This window comes from Canis lupus, chromosome 3 (genome assembly GCF_011100685.1).
Source record: "Canis lupus familiaris isolate Mischka breed German Shepherd chromosome 3, alternate assembly UU_Cfam_GSD_1.0, whole genome shotgun sequence".
NCBI lineage: Eukaryota > Metazoa > Chordata > Mammalia > Carnivora > Canidae > Canis > Canis lupus.
In genome coordinates this window covers 56,615,548-56,633,500 of record NC_049224.1, presented here as the reverse complement: position 1 = coordinate 56,633,500, position 17,953 = coordinate 56,615,548, and the positions used below count along the sequence as shown (strand labels likewise).

At 46.4% G+C, this 17,953-nt stretch overlaps 1 long non-coding RNA gene across 1 annotated transcript; it reads right to left on the bottom strand.

The window, feature by feature from the left end:
* Positions 1-2,636: 2,636 nt before the first annotated feature.
* LOC102154086 lies at positions 2,637-17,255 on the bottom strand. Its single transcript, XR_005357108.1, has 7 exons — positions 17,134-17,255; positions 6,879-7,057; positions 6,065-6,284; positions 5,732-5,826; positions 5,506-5,640; positions 5,153-5,263; positions 2,637-2,865 (listed from the first exon to the last, which is right to left on the bottom strand). It is a non-coding gene; the product is annotated as an uncharacterized LOC102154086 (long non-coding RNA).
* Positions 17,256-17,953: the final 698 nt, after the last annotated feature.

Here is a 17,953-nt window from a genome sequence, read left to right as displayed (position 1 = left end):
AATATATATATACATTTATATATGTATACACATATATGTATATATGTGTATTGAATTATAAGATGATTACTTCACCTTTTAAAAAGTCAGTTTCAAGTGAAAAAAAAAATTTAAGTCTGCAGAGAAAGAACCTGGAAAGGAATACAAATTCCTTCCTGGAAAACATGTATCCCTTCCTGCCCTCCCTCCACCCCTGATAAATAACATGAGCATGCAGCAATTTGCCAACAGCAGCTCCAGGCATGAGGCACAACATCTGTTACTGAGACGCTGGAGAGACAGTGGAAGGCAAATTGGCTGCCTGCCAACCCTCAGACTCCAGATTTTTGCTGACAAGGCTGTCAATAAATGGGCAGATGGCATCAGCTCTGCTGGCAGGAGAGTTCGGTTAACCCAACGTGGGACATCATCTTAAATTCATGGTGCACTGGGCTGAACCCTTTGTTGGGCCATTAAAACCATTCCTTGATGGAGAAGGGAGAGCACTGGCTTCGTTTAATGAGATTAACTAAGCTTCCCACGATTGGCAGACTGAGTAAGATCAGCCCCTGTGACCGCAGCGGGGACGGGGGGAGGGGGACCTCATTCACACACTGCGTTTTATGCCATTGAAGCACGGGGATCTGCCCTGAGGAGCTGTGCATGCCCCTGCAAGGAGAACGTGACCTGAAATAAACGCTCGCCAGGAAGGACGGGCTGCCTCCTTTGCAAACACATGGGTTTGCACGATGATCGTCTTCCAGGCGCCTCATGAGAGTCTGTGAGACCCAGGCCAGCAGCCTCTGCATGAAGAGCTGTGGGAGCTCCAGGTCTCAGCAAGCAGGGGCACGAGCATGGGGAACCCTCGGAGACGTCCTCTGGTGGTGACTCGGGAATAGCACCCTTTCCTATGGGAGACAACGATGGAAACCCCTTAGAGGAGAAGCTTTCGGTGATTACAGCATCATCTAAGGCACACGGGCTGTGACAGATCTGCAGTGAGACCTGAAGCAGGTCATCCAGCAGCTGGCCCTATTTTGCCATCTATGATGTGGAAGAAGGACGGACCACTCAGCTGTTGGAACGTGACACTTGAAATATTTCCACACACCGCGTAGCGTTTCAGAGTTGCAAGGTGCTTTTGCATGTTGTACGACAGTGGGTCTCAACTGGGGACCATTGTGCCCTTCAGAGGACCTTTGGCAGTGTCTGCGGACACCACCAGCATCTCGTGGAGGAGACTGGGGATGCTGCGAGGTGTCCCGCAATGCAGAGGACAACCCCGCGACAAAGAATGTCCCTGTGCCCGGGCTGAGAGCCTGCACGAGGGCAGTGGATGTCTTCCCAACGCCCTGGAGATGGGGAAACATGGATGGAGACGCAGGCGGGGCAGAAGAGAAAACTGGTTCTCCATGTCTTCAGCCGACTTAGTTTCAGGGTGGCTGTTCCAGATGTTATTTGCTGTTTTTAACTCTTCACTAAACTGCGAGTTCTCCCAGTTTCTTCCAGCTATTCTTGTAAATCAGATTTGAATAATGAAATGGCAGATCCATAAAAGGGCTTTTAGTTCAGCTTCTCCATCGTAGACGAGAAGATACATCTGCTCTGTAGCTAGGCCCGTAATAAGGTGAATAAAAGCAAGGTTTAAAACTGGCAACTGGGATGGAGACAGGGTGTGAGGGGTTAAAAGGAAATTAAGGCAGCTTGGGGATGGGATTTGGTGCAGACGTGGTCTCTCTCTCTCTCTCCTTTCTTGTCTCAGGTCCGAGTTGCTTTGGGTGGACAGAGAGGAGCGGTGACTTACTTCCTTAGGCATCAGTTAGGCAAAACTTTGACCTCCCTGCTAAATTGTGTCACCCCCAAAATTCAGATGGTGAGGTCCTGACCGCAAGTATCTCAGAATGTGACCTTGTTGGGAAAAAAGGTCATTACAGATGCAGTTGGTTAAGAGAAGGTCATATCGGAGTTGGTTAGACCCTTAATCCAATGACTGGGCTCTTTATAAAAAGGGGTATTCTGGACACAGGCGTCTGGGGAGAACTGCACATGACGATGAAAGCAGGGATCAGGGTGATGTGTCCTAGCTAGGGCATGAACTACCAGAGAAGACTGCCAAACATAGCCAGCAAACCTCCAGAGGCTGAGAGAGAGAGGCATGGGGCAGAGTCTTTCTCATTGCCCTTGGAAAGAACCAACCGTGCCCCCACGTGGAATGCTGGCTTCTACTGAAGCCAGCTAGTTCATGACGGTCTGTTACTGCAGCCCCAGCAAACTCTCACAGCCAGGCAGGTAAGAGTGGTGGCAAATGACAGGTTGTTCTTGTTGGAGTCAGCCTCCACCCTTCCCTGTGCCACCCAGCTGCTCCTAAAGAACCTGAGACTCTCTGTTCCACTCATACACTGAAGCCTCCACACCCTCCCCTCTCTAGCAGGTAGGGAGGAAACAAGTTTTCATCTCAGCAGGGCCCAGGGAAGGTTTCCAGGAATCTTTGCTACACAACTGGTGGTAAACTCTGTCTTTAAAACATCATGACAGGGGATCCCTGGGTGGCGCAGCGGTTTGGCACCTGCCTTTGGCCCAGGGCGCGATCCTGGAGATCCAGGATCGAATCCCACATCGGGCTCCCGGTGCATGGAGCCTGCTTCTCCCTTTGCCTGTGTCTCTGCCCCTCTCTCTCTCATTCTCTCTCTCTCTCTCTCTCTCTGTGACTATCATAAATAAATAAAAATTTAAAAAAAAAAAACATCATGACAGGATGGGGGATGGAAGGCTGCCTACCTGATTCCTTCTTCTCTGCATCTTGGGGACCTAGGGTCTCTACACCTCTGGTGTAAGGCTGGTTCAAGTTGTGGTCACCCCTGGATGCACATTAACAGGATCTGGAAGCTTCAACAAACAAAATAAAACAGTGTCTGGGTCCCCAGCCTGGAATCTCCAGTCAGGGGTGCTCAGCCATCTTCCCCATGTGATCTCATATGCAGCCCAGGCTGAGACTCTCTGGTCCAGAAGGAAGAGCAGAGCAGCCTGTGTGGGAGGGTGAGAAGCCACCATGTGACTCCTGCAGGACTCCAGAGTCATGTTATTATAGAAGATGCACATGGGGTCCCTAAAGAATTCCATACTGGGCAGTGAGTGGTCACGTTTCCATTGCTGAAAATTATGTTAGCAGCAACAAAAAGGATATTTTGGAAAGAGGAGGCAGGGAAGGCATGAAGACCAGCAAGAGGCTGTTGTGCAGTCTAGGTTAATGGCAGGGAGCATCTCAGCGGGAACAGTGCCGAGAGGGTGTAGCGGCGTGGGCTTAAACCACATGAACAGTCCGTAGCTTTGAACAAACTCTAGGCAAAGTTGATTTGGAGGTTGAGAGAGAGAGGGGTGAGACCAAAGAGAAACCCAGTGCATGTCTAATGGTGACACAGTAGGATGGGTAGCGAGGCCGGAAAGTATCCCGGTGAGCTCTGTTCCAGGAGGACACTGGAACTCAAGTGAGCAAGTGAGGCTGAGTCGTACTTCTGGAGGCCATCACCATTTTTTGAGCATGGATTGAGACCAACCCTAGGACCTCCAAGGTTTAAAAGGAATAGGGAAAGGAGCAAAAGCAGAGCAAAAGGGGGCACGAGACAACACCAGGAGAAAGGAGGAGGGATTGCTGTCAGAGGCATCAGAGAAGATTTCTTCTGGAAAATCAGTGTGAGGAGTAACCAGGGGGTTGGGAAGTTTAGTGAAGGAGTTTCAATGGATTGGTGGGGAGAGGAAGCCAGGAAAGAAAGGGTCGAGGAGCTGGGGGTGAGGAATGCCAATGGAGAAGAACTCCTGTTGTAATAATAATGTACCTAACACCTGCATCGAGGGCTTTTTAGTTGTGAAAACATACACATAACATAAAACTCACCATTTTAACCGTCTTAAGGTACACAAATCAGTGGTATTTAGTGTACTTAGCATGTGACACAATCGCCACCACTAGAGCTAAAATAAACTTCCCAATAAATGTCCAGTCTCCAGAATAACCTCATTTCCCCTTCTTCCCAGCCCCTGGCAATTGCTGGTCTTCTTTCCATTTCTATGAATTTGCCTATTTTGAATATTTCATACCAATGTGACAGTTTAGTACATGGCTGACGTCTCTCACTCAGCATATGGATTTCTTGTGTTTTCAGGCCAATCTATGTTGTAGCATGTGTGAGTACTTCCCTTCTTTTTATGAATGAATAATATTCCATCCTGTGAATAGAGAACAATTTGCCTGAGCATTCATCAATTTGCGGGTAATTGGGTTGCTCTGCGATAGAGTTTACAATTTACCTCAGTCCAGATTCTCTGAGAGGTGGATGCCAGAATGGGATTGAATACGCAAGGATTTCATTAGTTAAGCCACCTGTGAGGAGAGTGGGGAACGCTGGGCAAGGGTGGGAACCATGCAAGCCTCTGACCCACATAAAGGGGAGAGAGGGAGGGATGCATAGAAATGTTCTCGGCCCCAGCCAGTCCAAGTGAGACTCAGCAAGGCCAAAGTCAGATGTCCAAGACTTGTGTCTCCCGTGAACAAGCTCCCCTGTGGACCCTGGCAGTAGCTCCAGCGAGGCAGAGCCAGGGACAAACCAGCAATGACTTCAGAGCCCAGTGGCTGAGGCCCTGGCTGTATTTGATAGTCTGTGCAGAGCTCTCTCATGGCCTCCACACAACATTCAATCTATGAGGCAGATATTATGTTTACTATCCATATTGTAGAGCTCAAGAAAACTGAATCATAGAGTCTTGGCCGATATCAATTGGGCAGGAAGTGGTAACACTAATGTTTAAACTCAGATTTTTTTAAATCTCTGTTTTCCCCAAAATATCTTCAAAATGCTTGGAGAATCTCCCCCTCATCTCTATTCTCTGTTCTGCTGCCATTCTGAAGTTCTCAGGATTCATCCTCCGAACTGCAGCTTCTGACAAGTCTTCCTGCCTTCACTGCTTTCACACAGATGGTCCTGCACGTCTCTGCTCAAAACGCTCTGATGGGTCTCTGTTCTTATAAAATGGAACCTAACTCCTTGGCATGATTTGTTAGACCTCCAGGACGCATCTCCTGCTCCCCTTTCTAATGAGCTGCCTCTCTACATCCTCTGCCACACGAAGCCACCCTGCGTCCCCCAAGGATCCCCAGCTCCCTCAGACCCCTCCTCACCTTATGCTCTCTCTGTCCCTCACAGGTACCTTCTCCATTCCTTTGATCTGAGAACTTCTACTCATCCTTCAAGACACAGTTTCTCTGATCTCCAGGTCAGGATTAGTGCTCCTGGGATGAAGCATTTATAACACCGCACTGTAATTAATCGGCTAGCTGTTTGTCCCCCAGAATGTGGATCCCGGGAGGGTTGGGACTGAATCTGATCCATCTCCACTTTCCCTGTGCCAGAGGCAGCACTGGCACAGAGTAGCTGCTTAATCAGTGTTTATAAGCCACCCAGTTAGATCAAGGAAAGCCTATCACAGATCAAAGCCTTGCTTTTCAGTGGGTAGAACCTCATGATTTCTCACCTGAGCCTGGTGGTGGAAGCCAGGGCACTTAGGCTTCTAAGGAGAGAAGAGTGGCAGAGCTTGAGGAAATCAAGGGGTAGACGACCGACCAACATCTCCCCAGTAATCCCGAGCCTTCAACTGGCGGTTCAGAACCTGTGAACCAAGGAAGTGGTTTTCTTCAATCACTCAAGACACATTTAACAATAAGAAGATCAAGTTCCCCTCATATCTCTTTAGTTCCTACCTGGAGTAGCCTGAGGGAAGTGATATCTGATTCTATGAAAAGCACAAGGCTTGAAACGTGCAAATGCCAGAGGAGGCGACGGCCTGAGTTTTGATCTATGGAAAGGAATGATAAACAGGACTAAGATCTATTAACCTCACATCAAAGTGAATCGCAGCTCCTTCTTTTCAACAGCAATTAGCATGGCCATTTCTTGACTCTTCAGTGGAGTGAGCCCAACTCCCTCTCTTAAAAAAAAAAAAAAAAAGGCAGAAATCTGATCTTACAGAGAACTCTGGCAGGAATATTAAACTGCCCTCCCCACTTCCTTTCCACAACTGGAATCAAAACTACCTTTCATCCCTCTGGTATGCAGATTCCAGAGCCTCCTGGACGGGGTGAAGTCTGCTCAGAAACGAGTGTGGTGCTGGGCAGGGTCGCGTGTAGCTGCAGGACGGTGAATGTGCGAGCTGGGGAAGCAGCCCGTAAATCAGTTTCGTCCCCGCCTGGCTCCGAGGAAGCAATCATAATTGTGTAACTCTCTTTTAAGACCTTCCTCCCAAGTACAAATGCACTGCGGGTGAGAAGCACAGGACAAAGCCGGTCTGGCAGATCAGGAAGAGAAAGAAGTGGGAAGAGAAGCAGGGCCCTAACCCCAATTCAGATGCCCCACCCCCCACCCCGTCCAGCCACCCCTCCTACCCCATCCACCCCCATCCACTCCCTGGCCAGCCAGGTTTCCTGTTCTCACCAGTCGCACTGGGAAGAGCTGGCTGGGCAGACAGAAAGGCCTCCCCTGCCTGGAGCACTTAAAACACCTCTGTGCCTGGAAATGCAGGAGTCTGGCTGGGTCAGTTCTCAGGAAAGCCGCAGGGAACCCCTTCTGGATGCCTTGTGGACTCCAGGCTGCTTCAAACTTCCCTTCTCCTCAGAAGTGGGTTGTGCCTTACCCTCAGGCTTTCACTTTTTTACTTTTACTTTTTCCCTCATTTAAACAAATACATCTACATCTACATCTGGGACCTGCTGCAGTCCAGGGTAGGCACCCAACCAGTGTTAGCTTTGGGGTCATGTAAAGGCCCACTATGATCTCCTGAGGGGTCTCAGCTTCCTCAAAAGACAAGACGCAGGGTCCCCAAAGTGGGAGCACTCAGAGGTCAATCTTTACCTGGGGAACTGTGGTCTTGTGCCAAAGCTCAAATGCTCCTCTTGCACGCGATCTCCTCTGTACGGGCTCTGCTCCCACATCCTGCCGCCACCTTCAAACGTGGTTTCCCCTGTTTGAGCCTGGACACAGCTGGCTCTTTCACTTCTCCTTAGCACGGATGCTTGCAGTTTTCACAGGAGCTATTCAAACACCAAGAGAGAATAAAATTAGAACAAGTACGGATGATGCAAAAACAATGACCTCTATCACTTACAAGGCTGTCCTGGCCACCAGGTGCTCCGCGTGCCGGTCCTGTGCGGCCACACAGAGCAGATGCCATCCTCACGTGATGCGTGGTAAGAACAAGGGATGTTATGTACTGGGTTGCCCACCACTCCTCCTCTCTTCTCTGAATACTACACTCTTCGGAGCAGCCTCTCACCCTCTTCCCTCCAACATTCAGTAAGACCTGCTGTGGACTGGTGATCCAAAGCATGGCTTTGGGTCAGAATTGCCTGAATTCTAATCTCAATTTCGCAACTTCCCTCAGACAAGTCTCTTAACTTCTCCGTGCTTAGTTCTGCATCCTCAGAAGAGGGATGATTTTATGAGTACTTCGTCATGGATTGCCTCCTAGTGTTGTGATGGGGAGTAAAAGCTCCTATGAGTAGATGCTAGGAATATTAACAAGCCAAGGAAGAAGTGCTATGTGGTTATTTTTACTCTGGAGGGGGCAGCCTATTGTGGCACCCATCCCCTTGGCCACAGCTGACCACCTAAAGAGTGGACACACTACTCATGTGGCTAGTCTACTTCTTCGGTTTTTCTCAGGGCATCCAGGTTAGGAGAATCAGTCCCACTAGGGGCAGAGGAGGGCAACAGCTTGAGATATGAGATGCAAGAACTTCTTGCAAGGGGGCTGAGTGCTGCTGCCAGAGCAAATCCAAGAAGAGGGAAAAATTTCAAGAGAAGCACTCCCAGCAGCCTTTGAATCTCTACTAGATGTTGCTGACATCCAATAGTACCCCAAAGCTTCATCCCATCCCAGACCCCACCCCTATCTCCTAGAATTCTAGTACTCATCAATGGTAATAAAACAGTAACATTTTAATGTCTTCAGGGTGAAGAACAATCCTATTAAAATAACTGTTACTCACAGAATAACCAACCCCTGATTCAAGACACTGTAATACAGATAGATGATCTGCAAATATTTTCTCTCAGCCTGTATGTTGCCTTTTCATATTGTCTGATGGAGTTCCATTTGTTGATTTTTGCTTTTGTCACTTGTGCTTAAGAGGTAAATATCCAAAATATAGAAAGAACTCATATAGTTTAAAAACAAAAACACAATCCAATTAAAAAGTGGACCAAGGATTTGAATAGACATTGCTCAAAAGAAGATACAGAAATGGCCAATGGGTTCACGAAAAGATGATCAATATCATGAATATCAGGGAAATGCAAATCAAAAACACCATGAGACATCACCTCACGCCTGTTATGGTGGCTATCATCAAGAAGACAAAAGAGACCAAGTGTTGATAAGACTGTGAGCTAAATTGCAGTGGTTATCACATTGCAATATATAAATGTATCACATCATCATGTGCAGCTGAAGCTTACATAATGTTATATGTCAGTTTTTTTAAAAGACACTACAACACAATATTCAGAGACATATTACACACCCAGAGCCATAGTTCATCCTTCAACACAATCACTTGAGCCAGACTTCCCCAGTTCTCACCACCATTTCTCACTCAGACTCCTCTATGCTGTAGCTCTGTAATGCTGGATGGTTTAACTTGGCCATCTGGGCCAGCTATTTGGATGCCATTCTTGATTATTTTATTTCTGCCAATTTCATAATGCCAACTTTATATTCCAGCCAGTTAGTAAGCAGTTGGGTTTCCAACCTTCGTCAGTGACACTCATAAAGGAAGGGAGGACAATGGGACAGGGAGAGGAGGACTGAGGGCATCATGCTTGGTATTTTTCAAGAAAAATGTGGTTGGCGATGTGAGGTTTCGTGAAAATTAGTGCATATCAATTCCCAGCAAATGCCCAAGATACAACTGAGTCTTTTTTTGGCAAATAAAGAAAATACCAACTTTACACTTAATTCATATTTAATTCTGGGGGATAAGTCTGTAAAATTTTTAGTTATCCATAGTTACTATGGAGTATCAACTACAAGGAAAAGAGAGGTTAGTGGATGTTGCTCTTTGCATGTGGCTTTCTAATTGGTATAAGTTGCACAGAAGAATTAGATAAGCAACCAAATTCCCAACTTCACAATGATGTCAGTCATAGGAACACATATTCCGTCAGTCTCTATAAGTCTCTGTGTGTCTTATAGGTGTGTGTGTTTAGAATAGTCTGGGAATGAGGAATCCTGGCTCCAACACTAACGTGTAAAGCCTGAGACAAATTCAGGATTTAGGAGCATCATTTGGCCTTTCTTTCTTTTTATATTCACAGAATTCAATCAATGCAGTGGAAAAAGCTTACAATTAGAAAACATCAAGACTCTAAACCAGTTCTGCCTTAGGTTTATGCTCACTATGTGACCTAAGACAAATTACTGCCCTCTCTCAACCTATATGGTCTCACCTTCAAAATAGGAGTAATAACTTCTGCCCATCTTGTTGGGTAGGAAGGATCTGATGAATTAATATATGCAAACTACATGTGCATTGTAAGTACAGGATGACACCACCATGACCATCACCATCATTACCACCATCATCCTCATGATCGCCAGGATCACCACCATGATCACCACCACCACCACCACCAGCATCACCCATCACTATCACCATCACCATCAGTACGACCATCACCACCATTGTCATCATCACCATATCACCATTACCACCATCACCACTACCACCACCATAATCACCATTATCATCATTTATTTTTGGCCATGGTTGGTGGGCATTCCAATAAGTGGGATGGGTCTAAAGCAAAGTTTCTCAATCTGGGTTCTACTGACATTCTGGGCTGTCATGGGGTCCTGTCCTCTGCATTAGAAGGTATTTGGCACTAACCTGGCCCATGTGCCCATAGCACCCCCTTCCAGTTGTGACAACCAAAAACACCTCCGGACATTTCCAAATATCCTTTAGGGGTAAAATCACCCCCAGTCGGCAGGCAGTCAGTGGCCTAAAGGGCAAGCCCTGTCTTCCCATAAGATGAAAGAAGGATAGAAGAAAGAGTTAAGCTTGTTTGGCAGTATGGCAACCATCATTCTCTGAACATTTGGATGGGACTCAAAAGAGATATCTGCACCTGTGTCCCATTGCTTCTAGAATATTCTTTTGCTCCTGTTCCCAAACATTCTTTCTCTGAATTAGAAGTCATCAGCCCAGTAGCCTTTGACTCCAGGTGTCTGTCTCAGAAAGCTTACATTGTTTTACATCAACCCCCCTACCCTTTGCATGGAGAGTGCACCATTCACTTTAATCTCTGCTGATCTTCCCAGTAACCTGGAATGAGGAATCTGAGGATATTATAGAGGGATGCCTGGCTTGTGGCAATGCCATAGGTGGTAATCCTTGTATACATTCACCTGGAAAAGATACAACTCAGAGAGTAGCCAGGGAAATCTGCCTTTTATCTTCAAAGTAGCAGGTCACCCCCTCCCCAAAAGCTAGCTGGGGGAGCTCAAACCCAAGTGCCATGGGGTCCTTTCTGATTTGTGTTCTACTTGGTCCTCTCCCATTAGATGTGTGCCCTCTAAAAGATCCCAGCCATCACTTTGCCTCTGACAGTGTTATCATTTGTATTTTGTCTTGTCTGGATTCCTTTTTTTTAAAAAAAGATTTTATTTATTTATTCATGAGAGGCACATAGACAGAGGCAGAGACACAGGCAGGGGGAGAAGCAGGATCCCTGCAGGGAGCCTGATGCAGGACTCGATCCCAGGACCGGGATCAGGCCCTGAGCTGAACACAGATGCTCAACCACCGAGCCACCCAGGAGTCCCTGTCTTGTCTGAATTCCTAAAGTTGATGTTGCAGAGCTGCCTCCTCTCTTTGCAACCACACTGGCCCAGCTGCAGAGGCCAGGTGCCGCTTCTTCTAGCCCCAGAAATGTTCACCTAATCTCATGCCTCACCTTGGCTTTAGAGCCCCTCCAGAGACCGAGTACTATGTGCTGCTCTAGCCCCTTGACAGGGAGGAGAGATGGGGCTCTGCAACATTCAAATAAGAACAAAGGACTTGAGGAGCTCTGGGGTGACACAGTTGGTAAAACGTCTGACTCTTGGTTTCAGCTCAGGTCGTGATCTCAGGGTCATGAGATAGAGCCCCATGTCTGGCTCCATGCTCAACAGGGAGTTTGATTGAGACTCTCTCTCTCTCTCTCTCTCCCTCTGCCTTTTCCCTCCCCATCCCTGCTCTCTGTCTCTCAAACAAATAAATAAATCTTAAAAAAAAAGAATAAAAGATTTGGAAAACTTAAGCACTCAGATGCACAATTCCACCCCTCAACACATCAGCTAGTTTATTTTTCCTGTATTCCTGTCTAATCTTTGTTTAGGCCCAAACATAGCTTGCACACTTATTAAGGTATAAATATAATGATATGTCCTTCTTTTCCATAGTTAATACCATATCATAAGCATTTTCCACTTTGCTTTAAAAATTACCGTTTTAATGACCACCTAAGCTTCCATAGAGTGGTTATAAAATTCCTTACTTAACTGTTTTTCTGAGATCTAGTCTTTTTCTGTTTTCCCTATTAAAGTTAATTCTGCAATTAACATTCAATATCTTCCAAAATTCAGAATTTTTTCTTTTAAATTATTTCCTTGGGACAAATCCCCAGAAATAGAATTGAGTTCAAGGACATACATGTTTATATGACTTTGGTACAGCTTGCTGTTGCCCAAAGAGTTATCCCAGTGACCATGGTGTGAGCAATGTTGGAATAATTATTTTATCACATCCATGTCATTATTTTTTTAATGGTATCAGATTATTTATCATTGTTTTCTCCAACATCTTTTTGAATACTATTAAAGGCAAACATTTTCTCCATATGAATTTTATTTTATTTTATTTTTTTGTTTGTTTGTTTGTTTGTGATAGTCACAGAGAGAGAGAGAGAATGAGGCAGAGACACAGGCAGAGGGAGAAGCAGGCTTATGCACCAGGAGCCCGACGTGGGATTCGATCCCGGGTGTCCAGGATCGCGCCCTGGGCCAAAGGCAGGCGCCAAACCGCTGCGCCACCCAGGGATCCCTCCATATGAATTTTAGTTCCATCAAAGAGTTCATGGAAGGGACAGAGGAAGAGGTTTATGTCCCAAGTTCTACTTCAAACCATTTAAAATCACACGTTAAATTACAAATGTTCTGTCCAAAGCCTTCCTTAGGCTCACCACTCTCTGTAGGTTTTGTGGTTGCTGTTTTGCTCCTTCCCTCACCTCATCCTCTTGTGCAACACCTCTGTACTGCCTCTTTCTCTAGTCATGGAACCTCAAACTTCTCATGCTTTTATCTCCCAGAACCATTCAGCTTTGCTCAAACCCATACAGGTGCAAACACCTCAAAGGTAAAAGAACCAGCAGACATAGAAGGCAGTTAGTGACAGCGTGTTAGGCTTTAGCTCAGCACCCTTCACAATAGACATTACTGCTGATGCTTCTGGATAAATAGAGGGCTGTCCAAGGAGTTCTGGTGAAGAAATATTTCTGTATCCCATCATAAGCTTCCATCATGGAAGACTATCTGAGTACAGTACCTCTTCGTCACATACCTGAAGCACCACCTAGAGAATCTGTACCATGCTTCTGATAGATCTGACAATGCTTTCCTTCTAGATGTAACAAAAGCAGCAGCAATCCCCGTAACATTAGCTAGCTCTTCTATAGCTCATAGCACAGGCCAAGGACGGCTCTAAGAGTTTCACATTTATTAACTCATTTAATCAACCCTGAAAGCATATAGATTAAGTATGGGAACTATGCCCAGTATACAGATGAGGGAACTGATGCAAAAGTGCACCCAGAGCTGGAGTCCATTCCTAGACCCTGTGTGTGTCCTGCGAGCCTTGTGGGATGCCAAGACCAGTGGGGTCGGGGGGAGTACATGGGACCATGCAAGCCCCTCTGACTCCTTGCTCTGCCCAAACCTGGGCTGGCTCTGTGGCCAGCTCCTCATGCAAGGCTATTCAGAAGGAACACATATTCGGAACCAGCATGGGCTCAGGCCTTCTCCCATGCTGGCATACAAGGTTCTCAAGACATGCTAATGTCCCATTTTTCTCTGCTGGCCAGGGTTAAGGTCAGAGTGAATGTGGTTGGATAATGGATCTTAGTCAATTCTGCACAGTAGTCGTGTTTTGCTGCTCCTAATGCACCCTTAAAAATCAATCCCATTGGCATTAATAGAACGTTCTCATTAAAAATATATGAGACATGCTGAGTGGCATATGAATGGAAAATAAACATTATGAAATGAAGTCAGGGACTGTGTGGAGTCTATTCTTTCCTGACTTCTATTTTTCTCCAAACTCTCAGGCCTTCACTCTGATGATTGCTAATTAATTACTAGTTATTTGTGCGAAATTAGCAGCATCACTGTCTAAGTGGCAGTACCATATATCAGGAAAGACAATAGCCTTTGGGTGGAATCTCAGCTGTGCTACCAGGGGCTGGTCCCTCAGCATCTCTGAGCTTTATGTTTCTCCTCCATGAAGTTCAGGTGGCTGGACCTCTTCCCACTGCCCTGCAGGCTCCAGGAAACCCACATGAGGCCATGTATGTCTCAGCAATGCCTCCACCCTCACTAACTCTGGGATTTTCTCAAGTGACATACCTGGGCGAACCTTAGTTTCCTTGTCAGTCAAATGTAGAAGACAGTATGGGATTGAGTGAGGAAATTGAGGAGGAATCGGTACCAACATAGTTTGCAAATATGAGTGTGCTGTGTCTGCATAATAGATGCCTTCTGAAAAATTAACAAGGCAGGAAACAACAAATGTTAGAGAGGATGTGGAGAAAGCGGAACCCTCTTGCACTGTTGGTGGGAATGTGAACTGGTGCAGCCACTCTGGAGAACTGTGTGGAGGTTCCTCAAAGAGTTAAAAATAGATCTGCTCTACGACCCAGCAATTGCACTGCTGGGGGTTTACCCCAAAGATACAGATACAGTGAAAAGCCGGGACACCCCGAAGTTTATAGCAGCAATGTCCACAATAGCCAAACTGTGGAAGGAGCCTTGGTGTCCATCGAAGATGAATGGATAAAGAAGATGTGGTCTATGGCTACAATTGAATATTACTCAGCCATTAGAAACAACAAATACCCACAATTTGCTTTGACTTGGGTAGAACTGGAGGGTATTATGCTGAGTGAAATAAGTCAATCGGAGAAGGACAAACATTATATGGTCTCATTCATTTGGGGAATATAAAAAATAGTGAAAGGGAATAAAGGGGAAAGGAGAGAAAATGAGTGGGAAATATCAGAAAGGGAGACATAACAGGAGAGACTCCTAACTCTGGGAATGCAAAAGGGGTGGTGGAAAGGGAGGTAGGTGAGGGGTGGGGGTGACTGGGTGACGGGCCCTGAGGGGGGTATTTGATGGGATGAGCACTGGGTGTTATGCTATATGTTGGCAAATTGAATTCCAATAAAAAAAAAATAGATGCCTCCTGACTCCCAGTAACTTCACAAATTAAAAATAATGACTAGGAAAAGGATAGAGATCCTCAGTTCTTATGGTATATCTCTTTTTGCACCCTAAAGATGGTGTGCTGGTTGCACTACACCATTCTTTCCTCCCCCATTGAGAGACTTTGGAGAGGCTCACCATTCATCCCTAAGGTGACACAGAAGAGGAGCTGTGTCAGACATGCTCAAGCTCAGTGGTCAAGTGTTATAGGTAAAGTGTAATGTGAATGTACTACATGGGCTTCTGTTGGCTTTATTCACACACCAGGGCCATCCAAGCCAGCATCAACTGTGACATTTCAGGTTCCCCAGAAAGCAGATATTTATTGGAAGGTGGAGCAACAACTGTATGAGAGTCATCCCATGAAAGGAGCAGGGCTGGGCCAGGAAATCCTGGGCCGTAATGGGGTCTGGTAGAACTTTTGTCTACACCTAGTCCTTTCTTGGAGGGGGGATAATGTTCCCCTACGCACCCCTAAGGATGTGCACATCCTAATCCCCAGTGAATATGCTACTTTACATGCAGAAAGGGACTTTGTAAATAAGTAAGGATTTTGAGATAGGGACCTTATCTTAGATTACCCAGGTGGGCCCGTGTAGTCAGTCACAAAGCTCCTTATAAGAGGGAGGCGGGGGTGTCAGAGGCAAAGAAGATGTGATGATGGAAGCAGAGGTCAGAAACACAGAGATGAAGATGCTATGGTGGTTGCTGCCTTTGAAGATAGAAGAAGGAGCCATGAGCCAAACAAAGCAAGTGGCTTCTAGAAACTGGGAAAGATGAGGAAATGGGTTCTCTCCATTTCTTTGTTTTTCCTTTTTTAAAGATTTTATTTATTTATTCATGAGAGACACACAGAGAGAGTCATAAACATAGGCATAGGGAGAAGCAGGCTCCCTGCAGGGAGCCCGATGTGGGACTCGATCCTGGGACCCCAGGATCATGCCCTGGCCAAAGGCAGATGCTCAACAACTGAGCCAGGTGTCCGTTCTCTCTATTTCTAGAGCCTCCACAAAGAACTCAGTCCTACACACCCTTTGTAGACTTCTGATATCCAGGACTGTAAGATAATAAGTTTGTGTAATTTTTAACTGTTAAATGTGTATCAATTTGCTGTAGTGGCCATAGGACATGGACACAGAAGATCACATGAGGCATCTCTGTGGCTGCCTGTGACCTCCAATGCCCTTCAGGCTCTGTACGGATACCAGAGGAAAAGCTGCTGAGCTTTAAATATTCCCTCTCTAAAGGCACAGAAAATGTTCAGCCTCAAAGGGTGTGGGAGCTTCACAGACCTTCACAGAACCCGCTCCCTGTATTGGTGCTGGGCTTTCTCGATGCAGGCATTTTGACAGGCCTGGAGCATCAGGCTCATGCTGAGCTGGATGGCCCATCATGCACAGGCCAGAGTCTGCAACACGGACATCAGTCACTGTCCAACATGGTGAGAAGGAAGTGTCAGAGGGAGAGAGCAAAACTGTGTACCTCAGGAATTCAGACCCTAATATCTCAGGGACACTGAAATCTCAGGGACGCTGGGGACTGAGTTTCCTAATTAAAAATCATTCCACAGGGCTGTCTACATACTATTTAATTTCTCTTTGTTTGGTTCCTAAACTCAACCCTGAACATATGTTCCAAAACCTCAGTTTCTTGTGTCCCTTTCCACAGTTCATCTCTAAACACAGCCCTAGTGCACTCTCCAAGAATCCACACTTTTCTGGTCCCCATATGACTAGATGCACCCTCCCACCCCCACATGGCACCTCCTGCTCTGTGGGCTCCATGTGGCCTGCCCACCGAAGCCACATCCCAGCTCCAAGAATGTAATCCCTTGCCTGGCTGGGGGTGTTTTACCTGCTAGAGTTTGGATGCAGAAAGACCCATTGCTTCCAATGAAGGGAGGACCAGGGTTGACCTTGTTATGCTCTGACTCCAGGGGGGATTGCTGCATCACAGTGCAGAAGGATTTGGGGGATGGGAGGTGAAGGAAGAAATCCCAGACTGCACATTCATGGTGTAGGCAGCTGGATGGGAGGATGGAGAGCACAGCCCTGGGGAAAGCAGAGACATTTCTTGGGCTGGCGAACCAGGTTAAGGCCTCCTTATGACTCGGTTTGCAACTGAAGCATCACCCAGCAGCAGACCTGATCCTCTAGAAAAGTCTGTAAGGGGTTCCGTAAGGAGGTTTGACCATTTTGAGGACGTTTACCTCCAGGTTGTTCCTCAGAGGCCCACCGGGTTATGACAGAGCATCTGATCACGCTTCTGCAGGCCCCAGCTGGGTGAGCCCCAGGTATCTACCACTGTCCTGGGAGCAGTCAGTCCCAGCCTCCAGCCTACAGCAGAGCTCATTACTGCAACGCACCCAGTGCTACACCAACACCACCCAGAGATTAATTGGCTGTTACAATCTGATTGCTTGGAGCTCCCTTGTTGGAAGTTTGAAAAGGCTAACACCATCCGTGGGCTCCTCTGATGGCACTTTTTATGGCAAACCAGGCTGAGGACAGGGATGCTTATATGCAACCCAGCCGCCCAGAAGGGGTCATTAGCTGCCTCAATTATGGACCATGTTTTTCTAAAGCTTACTTTGGTTCTGGGTTTTCCAAAGTTGTAATCAATCCAAATTAAACTGCGTGAGATGTTCAATAAAACAACTGATTGTAAACCATTTGCAATTCGGTAACTTCCAGAGCTTATTATCCTGGACGCCTAAGGTAATTTTTTTACATAAATGTGTGATATTTTCCATCCCTTTATGGGTTCAGTTTGGAAGTTCAGCATACAAATGTTGTTTTCTTCATTTCTTCATTATTTCATTCACTCATTCGATTCAATGATCAATTCAACAATTAAGGTCCACTGGATGGGTCCTAGGGACAGTGAGAGAATCACAATAATGAGCATGGCACCCCAAAGAGTTTGTAGTCTAGAGAAAACACAGATACATAGATTGAGTACAATGCAATGAGATATGTGTTCTAACGGGTGCACCCAGGGACACCGAACCTAGAAACATTGACAACCCACTCTGCGTGGAGCTTGGAGGTTGCAGGAGAGATCTGAAGACTGGACAACGTTTGAGCTGAGGAGAAAAACCATGAAGGAGACACTGGCATGATCTAAGCAGTTTGATATGTTTGGGGCTCTGGTTGTCTGGGGGAGGAGCTGGAGGGGCTGGTCGGTGAAGGGACTCCAAGGGTCACAGCGAGGAGCTTGGCTTTGTTCTGAAGGCAGTGCAGAATTTGTGGTCGGACACTTCATGGGGTTCAAGTTCTCCTGAAAACCAATGGATTTTGCCAAAGGCAGTCTTCTGCTTTACCTGAGATTAATGTGCTCTCTTCTGTAGTATTAGAATTCTTTATCATAAGAAAAAGTCAAACAGAAGGTTGGTTATCTGGGTGAGAAG